This window comes from Arachis stenosperma, chromosome 9 (assembly GCF_014773155.1).
Source record: "Arachis stenosperma cultivar V10309 chromosome 9, arast.V10309.gnm1.PFL2, whole genome shotgun sequence".
NCBI lineage: Eukaryota > Viridiplantae > Streptophyta > Magnoliopsida > Fabales > Fabaceae > Arachis > Arachis stenosperma.
This window is the reverse complement of record NC_080385.1, coordinates 19,718,353-19,726,534: the sequence shown is the minus strand read 5'-3', so window position 1 is coordinate 19,726,534 and position 8,182 is coordinate 19,718,353. Positions and strand designations below refer to the sequence as shown.

The 8,182-nt window shown below is 39.7% G+C and overlaps 1 non-coding gene across 1 annotated transcript; it reads right to left on the bottom strand.

Annotated features, from left to right (window-relative positions):
• Nucleotides 1–6,363: 6,363 nt before the first annotated feature.
• Nucleotides 6,364–6,471, bottom strand: LOC130953431 (small nucleolar RNA R71). The gene has a single exon (XR_009075601.1). It is a non-coding gene; the product is annotated as a small nucleolar RNA R71 (small nucleolar RNA).
• Between the last annotated feature and the right edge of the window lie 1,711 nt (nucleotides 6,472–8,182).

The window sequence follows — 8,182 nt, the reverse complement described above, 5'->3', positions numbered from 1 at the left end:
ACTTCATTGCAACTCTTCGTGAGATGACCCGGAGTCTAAATACTCCGGTTATTTCTTATTTGGGGTTTGTTCCTTGTGACAAACAAAATTTTTGCATGAAAGGATTCTTGATTGGTTTGGAAACTATACTTTACAACGAGCTTTCATTTGATAAATTCTAAACCGTCAAGAAATTCGATCATCAGTACTGCTGGTCAAAATTCCACTGCACGCTTTTACGCAGAAAACTATGTTTTCCGACTCGGAAAAATTCACTGAATCCAAATATCATATTTAAATCATCAAATTCCAATTTCCAAATCTTCCAACCATATTCGCTCCAATTTAACTTATTATTTAATTAATTTCGGTTAGACCGGGTATTACAGAAAGCTTGGAAAAGGACTTTGTGTGTGCTAAAAATCTGTTCTTGGAGGTGTTGAAGCCTTGAGAGCTTGTGAAAAAGTGATTTGGAAGTGCTCCGGGTTGAGCGGGAAATCGGCCAAGGTATGGTTTCAGTTTCCTGTATCTAAAATGTAATGTGGTGTAAAAACTTAGGCTAGAGACCCATAAGATAGGATTTGGACTATTGATGTTGTTGATTAGTTGAGATGAATTGTGTTGTTATGTATGTGATTAGTGGATTTTGGATGTTTTGATGGTATGATGTATGAGAGATATGCATGTTTTGATATATGCTTAATGATTGGTTGAGATTGATTTGTGGGTGGAACCATGTTGATGGTGAGGATGATATTGATTGTATGTATTGATGGTTGATGGAAAGGGTATTAATGGAAATTGGGATGAGGAAAGACATATGACATGATATTGTCTTTGAATTTGAGTTATTTGATTGAGATTGGTTAAATGGTGGATTAGTGGATTGTGAATTTGATCAAAATGTTAACATATGAGTTGAGGAGGCTTGAGGTTAATTTTTGGTATGTTTTGGTTGGTTTCAAAAAGGGTTGAAATTGGTTTCTTTTGGAAATGGAACTTTGTGATTTTGTATGAAAATGTGGTTTTTTTGTCTACTTTGAAGGAGTATAACTTGGTCTCCGGATCCTCGATTTATGTCAAACTTGTTTAGAAATAAAATTGGATTCGAGATGTTTATGCCATTCGAAAAGTGAATGAAAAATGATTTGAAACGAAGAAGTTATGCCCGTCGGAAGATTGGGGTTTGAAACTGTAATTCTGCAGCTTTTTAACTTAGTAAAATTTTTGGCAGATCGTACTCTCACGTGCACGCGTGGCCAACGCGCACGCGTCACTTTCAAATTTTCACTCCCCACACGTACACCTAGCCGACGCGTACGCGTCGATGTATTTATGCAAGTGCCCAGTAGAAATTCCAGAGAGTTGCGCTGGTATTGTGCTGGTTTTGGGCGAGGAGCACAAAACGAATCCACGCGTACGCGTGGCTGACGCGCATGCGTCACTCCACCTCTCTTCTTCCCATGCGTGCGCATGGGTGACGCGTATGCGTCACTATAACTTTTCTTCTTTCCACGCGTACGCATGGGCGACGCGCACGCGTGACCCCGTTTTCACCCGAAAGCTGATTTTGAGTTTTCAAAGCCGAATTTCAGACTTCTAAGCCTCCATTCTCACCCTTTATGTCCTAAATACGTATAGAATTCCTAGCGATGGGAAGGGGCTAGGAGATGTGGTAACTTGTGGACGAAGTAAGGGGAGAATTAATGATGAATTATGATTAAAGATAATCGTATGGGGTGTTAATGATGATGGTGGAAGTGCTTTATATGCCATGAGCTGAAGGGTTGTAATTGTGAATAAATTGTGGTTGGTTATGGATTGTATTATAAGCCGAAAAGTTGAGTTATTGCTGAATTATGGCTGAGCTAATATTGAATTATGGCCGAGTATGATTACATATATGCTTATTGAATGAAATGTGAATGTTGCACTTCCACTATCTGAGATACAAGTTTCCCTGGGTGAAAGTAGTGGATAGCCACCACGTGCTCAAGGTGGAGACTTGATACTCTGTTGACCCTATGTCGTAAGTGTGGCCGGACACTGTGAAAGTTCCGGATGAGCTCGCCCCCGTGAATAAACACCAGTGTGGGTGTTGTGTATATGTATTGATAATTATGATTGAGAATAACTCAAGTTGGGGATGCACGACAGAGGGACAGTCCAATGGTTAGCTACCAAGACTTATCGGGTTGGCTTTATAACTGACAGATGAGACTCATAAGCCACTAGGACAGGCATACATCACATGCATTATATGTGAATTGTTTGGTGCCTAATTGACTGCATATTACTTGCTAATTGTCTAAATGATGTATCTGCTTTCTATTTGTGCTTTTTCTTATTTGATATAATTGTGTTTGCGGTATCAAATTAATGATGGTGGTTGGGGGGTCTGAAGGATTTGGAAAGGGGAGTGTTAGTTAGACTGAACATCTTTAGTCAATTGCCATTTATGGTTTAGTCTGTTTATAAGCTTTGATTATCTGTTGGAAGTTCTAGGATTGCCTTCGGCCTTCCCAGGACATTACATGTTAGATATGTGGGTACTGTTACCATACTGAGAACCTCCGGTTCTCACCCATGCAGATTTTGTAGTTTTCAGATGCAGGACGTGAGGCTCCTCGCTGAGGCATGCTGGAGACTTCTGGATTTGCGAAGATCCTTAGCTCTCGATTTTATTTTGATTTTATGTACTTGCTTAGATACTTATTATCTCCACTATATACATATATATTATGTTGACATCTGATGAGCGGATAATTTGTATACTTTTTGGCATTGTTTTTAGTATGTTTTAGTAGTTTTAGTTGAGTTCTTAGTATATTTTTGTTAGTTTTTAGTTAAAATTCACTTTTCTGGACTTTGCTATGAGTTTGTGTGTTTTTCTGTGATTTCAGGTATTTTCTGGCTGAAATTGAGGGATCTGAGCAAAAATCTGATCCAGAGACTCAAAAGGACTGCAGATGCTGTTGGATTCTGACCTCCCTGCACTCGAAGTGGATTTTCTGGAGCTACAGAAGCCCAATTGGCGCGCTCTCAACGGCGTTGGAAAGTAGACATCCTGGGCTTTCCAGCAATATATGATAGTCCATACTTTGCTCAAGATTTGATGGCCCAAACCGGCGTTCAAAGTCACCCTCAGAAATTCCAGCGTTAAACGCCGGAACTGGCACCTAAATGGGAGTTAAACGCCCAAACTGGCATAAAAGCTGGCGTTTAACTCCAGAAAGAGTCTCTACACGAAAATGCTTCATTGCTCAGCCCAAGCACACACCAAGTGGGCCCGGAAGTAGATTTTTATGTCATTTACTCATCTCTGTACACCCTAGGCTACTAGTTCTCTATATATAGGACCTTTTTACTATTGTATTTTCATCTTGGTTCTTCTGGTTCCCTCTCTGGGGCCGAAACCAATGATCACTCTTGTTCTTATGTATTTTCAACGGTGGAGTTTCTACACACCATAGATTAAGGTGTGGAGCTCTGCTGTACCTCGAGTATTAATGCAATTACTATTGTTCTTCTATTCAATTCCGCTTGTTCTTTGTCCAAGATATCACTTGTTCTTCAACATGATGAATGTGATGATCCGTGACACTCATCATCATTCTCACTCATGAACAAGGTGACTGACAACCACTTTTGTTCTACAAGCAACCAAGGCTCTAGTGAATATCTCTTGGATTCTTTAATCGGAATCTTCGTGGTATAGGCAGGACCTGATGGCGGCATTCAAGAGAATCCGGAAGGTCTAAACCTTGTCTGTGGTATTCTGAGTAGGATTCAATGACTGAATGACTGTGACGTACTTCAAACTCCTAGCAGGCGGGGCGTTAGTGACAGACGCAAAAGTATCAATGGATATTATTCCGGCCTGACCGAGAACCGACAGCTGAATTCCGCTATGCTGTGACAGAGCATATGCAATCGCTTTCACTGAGAGGATGGGAGGTAGCCATTGACAACGGTGAAACCCTACACGAGCTTGCCATGGAAAGGAATAAGAAGGATTGGATGAAGACAGTAGGAAAGCAGAGAGACGGAAGGGAAGGCATCTTCATGCGCTTATCTGAAGTTCCTACCAATGAATTACATAAGTATCACTATCTTTATCTTTTATGTTATTTTCGTTCATCACCATATCCATTTAAGTTTGCCTGACTAAGATTTACAAGGTGACCATAGCTTGCTTCATACCAACAATCTCCGTGGGATCGACCCTTACTCGCGTAAGGTATTACTTGGACGACCCAGTGCACTTGCTGGTTAGTTGTGTGAAGTTGTAGTGATCACAATTTCGCGCACCAAGTTTTTGGCGCCGTTGCCGGGGATTGTTTGTGTATGGACAACTGACGGTTCATCTTGTTGCTTAGATTAGGTATTATTTTTCTTCAGAGTTCTTAAGAATGAATTCTAGTGTTTCAAGGTGATGTTCTTATCATCACCAAAGCTGATTGATCATCATCAATTTAGCTCTTGAATGCAATGTCCTGCTGAAGCTTGGCTAGCCATGTCTAATTCCTTTAGACTGAAGCTTTAGACTAACATTGCATGATTCCTGGAATTCTCATTAAGAATTTTGATACCTTTATTTTCTTTTCTAATTTTCGAAAAAATCCAAAAAAAAAATTACAAAACCATAAAAAAAAACCAAAAATATTTTATGTTTCTTGTTTGAGTCTAGAGTCTCATCTTAAGTTTGGTGTCAATTGCATGCATTCATTCATGTGTCTCAAGGATCTTCAAGATGTTATTGATGATTTCTTACTCTAATCTTTAAATTCTCTTGACTTGAGTGTTTTGTGTGTCTCATATGCATTCTCATTAGTGTCAGTAGTATACAAACTGCTAAGTTTGGTGTCTTGCATGCATTGTTATTTGATTTTAGTTGCATTTTGATTATTAAAAATCCAAAAATATTTTTAATTTGTGTCTTCTCAAGTCAATAATACAGGGAATTGAAGATTCAGAACATACAGCAGAGGAATTGCACAGAAAAAGCTGGGCGTTCAAAACGCCCAGTGAAGAAGGACAGACTGGCGTTTAAACGCCAGCCAGGGTGCCTGGCTGGGCGTTTAACGCCCAAAAGGGGTGAGTTTTGGGCGTTAAACGCCAGAATGTGCACCATTCTGGGCGTTTAACGCCAGGATGGCACAAGGGGGAAGATTTTGTTTTCAAATCAATTTTTTTTTTCAAGTTTTCAAAAGTTTTTCAAAATCAAATCTTTTTCAAATCATATCTTTTCAATCAAATATTTTCAAAATCAATTTCTTTCCTTTTTCAAAGATACTTGCTATCAATTAATGATTTGATTCAACAAATCAAGTATGTTGCCTTTTCTGTTGAGAAAGGTTTAATGTTTGGATCATATCTTTTTCTTGATAGCCAAGTTATTAATTTTCAAAATCAAATCTTTTAAAATGTTTTTCAAATCATATCTTCTCAATCACATTTTTTTTTTAAAAATCAATCATATCTTCTTAACCACATCTTTTTCAAAATAGTTTTCAATCAAATCTTTTTAATTTCTAATTTCAAAATCTTTTTCAAAAATCACTTTACTTCTTCCCCACTTTTATTTTCGAAAATCAAGTAATATTTTTCAAAATGTTTTCAAAATTTCTTACTTAATTTTCGAAAATTACTTCCCTCCTTCTCACATCCTTCTATTTATGGACTAACACTATTCCTTAATGCAAAATTCGAACTCCATCTTCTTTAATAAGTTCGAATTTTCTACTTCTGTCTTCTACTCTTCTGTTCCTCTGACACCTCAAGGAATCTCTATACTGTGACATAGAGGATTCCACAATTTCTTGTTCCCTTCTCTTTCTTATGAGCAGGAGCAAAGACAAAAGCATTCTTGTTGAGCCTGATCCTGAACCTGAAAAGACCTTGAAGAGAAAGCTAAGAGAAGCCAAAGCACAACTCTCTTTAGAGGACCTGACCGAATTCTTCAAAGAAGAAGAACACATGGCAGCCGAAAACAACAACAATGCCAACAATGCAAGGAAGGTGCTGGGTGACTTTACTACACCTACTCCCGATTTTTATGGGAGAAGCATCTCTATCCCTGCCATTGGAGCAAACAACTTTGAGCTTAAGCCTCAATTAGTTCCTCTAATGCAACAGAATTGCAAGTTCCATGGACTTCCATTGGAAGATCCTCATCAGTTTTTAGCTGAATTCTTGCAAATCTGTGACACAGTCAAGACTAATGGGGTAGACCCTGAGGTCTATAGACTTATGCTGCTCCCTTTTGCTGTAAGAGACAGAGCTAGAACATGGTTGGATTCTCAACCTAAAGAAAGTCTGGACTCTTGGGAAAAGCTAGTCAATGCCTTCTTGGCAAAGTTCTTTCCACCTCAAAGATTGAGCAAGCTTAGAGTGGAAGTCCAAACCTTCAGACAGAAGGATGGAGAATCCCTCTATGAAGCTTGGGAAAGATACAAACAATTAATCAGAAAGTGTCCCTCAGACATGCTTTCTGAATGGAACATCATAGGTATTTTCTATGATAGTCTCTCTGAACTATCCAAGATGTCTTTGGATAGCTCTGCTGGAGGATCTCTTCATTTGAAGAAGACGCCTACAGAAGCTCAAGAGCTGATTGAAATGGTTGCAAATAACCAATTCATGTACACTTCTGAAAGGAATCCTGTGAACAATGGGACAAGTCAGAAGAAAGGAGTTCTTGAGGTTGATACTCTGAATGCCATACTGGCTCAGAATAAGATATTGACTCAACAAGTCAATTTGATTTCTCAAAGTCTGTCTGGAATGCAAAATGCACCTGGCAGTACTAAGGATGCTTCATCTGAGGAAGAAGCTTATGATCCTGAGAACCCTTCAATGGAAGAGGTGAATTACCTAGGAGAACCCTATGGAAACACCTATAATTCTTCATGGAGAAATCATCCAAATTTCTCATGGAAGGATCAACAGAGACCTCAACAAGGTTTCAACAACAATAATGGTGGAAGAAACAGGTTTAGCAATGGCAAGCCTTTTCCATCATCTTCTCAGCAACAGACAGAGAATTCTAAGCAGAACCCCTCTGACTTAGCAACCATGGTCTCTGATCTAATCAAAACCACTCAAAGTTTCATGACTGAAACAAGGTCCTCCATTAGGAATTTGGAGGCACAAGTGGGACAGCTGAGCAAGAAAGTTACTGAACTCCCTCCTAGTACTCTCCCAAGTAATACAGAAGAAAATCCAAAAGGAGAGTGCAAAGCCATAACCATGGCCGAATATGGAGAGGAAAGAGAGGAGGTGGACGCCACTGAGGAAGACCTCAATGGGCGTGCACCAACCTCCTCTGAGTTCCCCAATAAGGAACCATGGGAATCTGAGGCTCAAAATGAGACCATAGAGATTCCATTGGACTTACTTCTGCCTTTCATGAGCTCTGATGAGTATTCTTCCTCTGAAGAGGATGAGTATGTCACTGAAGAGTAAGTTGCTAAATACCTTGGAGCAATCATGAAGCTAAATGACAAGTTATTTGGAAATGAGACTTGGGAAGATGAACCTCCCTTGCTCACCAAAGAACTGGATGACTTGTCTAGGCAGAAATTACCTCAAAAGAGACAAGATCCTGGGAAGTTTTCCATACCTTGTACCATAGGCACCATGACCTTCAAGAAGGCCCTGTGTGACTTAGGGTCAAGTGTGAACCTCATGCCTCTCTCTGTAATGGAGAAGCTAGGGATCTTTGAGATACAAGCTGCAAGAATCTCATTGGAGATGGCAGACAACTCAAGAAAACAAGCTCATGGACTTGTAGAGAATGTTTTGGTAAAAGTTGAAGACCATTACATCCCTACTGATTTCATAGTCCTAGAGACTGGGAAGTGCATGGATGAATCCATCATCCTTGGCAGACCCTTCCTAGCCACAGCAAAGGCTGTGATTGATGTTGATAAAGGTGAACTGATCATTCAAGTGAATGAAAAATCCTTGGTGTTTAAGGCTCAAGGATATCCCTCTGTCACCATGGAGAAGAAGCATGAAGAGCTTCTCTCAAAACAGAGCCAAACAGAGCCCCCACAGTCAAATTCTAAGTTTGGTGTTGGGAGGCCACAACCAAACTCTAAGTTTGGTGTTGAACCCCCACATTCAAACTCTAAGTTTGGTGTTGGGAGGTTCCAACATTGCTCTGAGTATCTGTGAGGCTCCATGAGAGCCATCTGTC